Raw genomic sequence first — 1932 nt, 5'->3', positions numbered from 1 at the left:
TTCGAAATGCGACCAAACACTCTTCTGTGACCAAAAAGACCGTATCTGTATAAAGTACGAATACAAATTGGACAAGACAAAAAATAAAGAAATCTAATTCCAAATATTTTCGTATTTAAGCTTTAAAAGCAAATTTTTAAAGCAAAATTTAAACTGTTTTCAAATTGCGCGTTCAAAATTGTAAGCGTAAAATGAAATTAAAGGAAAATGTAAAAGATAGTATCATATATTGCCATTGTATCATATCCTGTACTATCAAGTAACAGTCAAGGTGTCCGAAACATTGTTTTTACGAAAAAATGTAAATTCATTTCAAAGAAAACTCGATGTCAATATCAGTATTTTCACCAATGAAAATGGAAGAATTTTTAATATTATGTACCTCTGAACTTTATTTATTCTATAAACGTTGAAAATTATTGTATGGAATTGAAAATTTTAAAAGAAAAGAAATTCAAACTTGAAGCATTAAAAATTAAACAATTTCAATCATTGTTTACAATTAAATTATTCTTAAATCAGAAAATTGACATTCAGTCACTAAATATTATTCATTTTCACATTTTACAGTACGTTTTTAAGACTCACTTATTTAAATGTAAATAGTAAAATCTTTCAGTTGAAAACCAATGATATAGATCTCTCATGTAAAAGGAATCACTTTAAAAAAAAATTATTTTAAAAAATTTTAATTTATATTTTTAATTTTCAAACATTTTTTAAATTATGTAAATTTAAAAGAATTCTTAATATTTACAATTGAATGAAAAGGAATTGAAGTTTTATTATTTCTAAACAACACAGACTGAAAAATAAATAATACAAAATTGAAATTATTCAAAATTGAAAAGTTTTAATCCAAAATTTAACAAATTTGACAATTTCACAATCTTTCCTAGCTTTCTTTTTAACTTTTTTTTTATTTTAAATTAATTTGCACTTATCTGAACTTTTTATCCATATTTGTAATCTTTCCTTATTCGTAGCAGGAAAATGGAATAACGGTGCACCTTCCGAACGTCTGTTTGGACAACCGAAGAATTGGCAGGAATCGTAAACTCTCAAAACCATTTTAAAAAGTTTAAAATAAAAAAAACACACCACGAACCACGCAATTTATACACACACATACACCTACACACACACTCCACACAATCTCAAAAGAATTTGCGTACACTCCTTTATTATTTTTAGAGCTTTTTCAGTTTTTCCTCTGCACGCAAGTGCAGGGATTAAGCGTATTTAATCCTTTCTTCGCGTGTTAGAAATTGACAAATTTTTAAAATTAATAATCAATATTAAATTTAATTTTAAATTCAATATTAAATTCAGCATTAAAAATTAAAACTCGCAAAAGCCACACGTTCACTTCAAAAATCACCAACAGGCGATTTAGAATAAACCTGCGAATGCTTCGCGACAATTATCATAGAATTGCTCGAATTACTATTCGGTAGGTAACCTTTTATAAACCGTGCTTCCTTGAGAACATTAGAATTCTAAGTGTCTCGGACGTCTCGTCTCGATTGAGTTCAATTGAAAAGTGCATGATAACCTGGAATAGCTTACCTGAAGGTTATTAGAAATTTAGGAAGTGGAAAACTAGATTTAATACAGCATCCCCCTACGTTATAGGTGGATCATAAAATTAATAATCGTAGGCTGACCCAAATTTCCATAATACTTTCTTTGTGTACAGTAATAATGGTATTCATTGTTATTGAGGGTACGGAGGAACCCCAGCGGAGGAACCAGCGGAACCCCACACGGTGTTCACTGCTGCACAGCACTTACAACAAACACTACCGCGTTCGCTCGTTGACCGAGGTCGACCAGTGATCCCAGATCTGAAACGAGATGCGGTCCAATACTATGACAGGGCTATGTCCGTGTGAATATAGTAGGAGACGCTGTAAACGACTGAGTTGCGCG

This window comes from Belonocnema kinseyi, chromosome 10 (assembly GCF_010883055.1).
Source record: "Belonocnema kinseyi isolate 2016_QV_RU_SX_M_011 chromosome 10, B_treatae_v1, whole genome shotgun sequence".
Taxonomy (NCBI): Eukaryota; Metazoa; Arthropoda; class Insecta; order Hymenoptera; family Cynipidae; genus Belonocnema; species Belonocnema kinseyi.
This window is presented reverse-complemented; position numbering follows the sequence as displayed.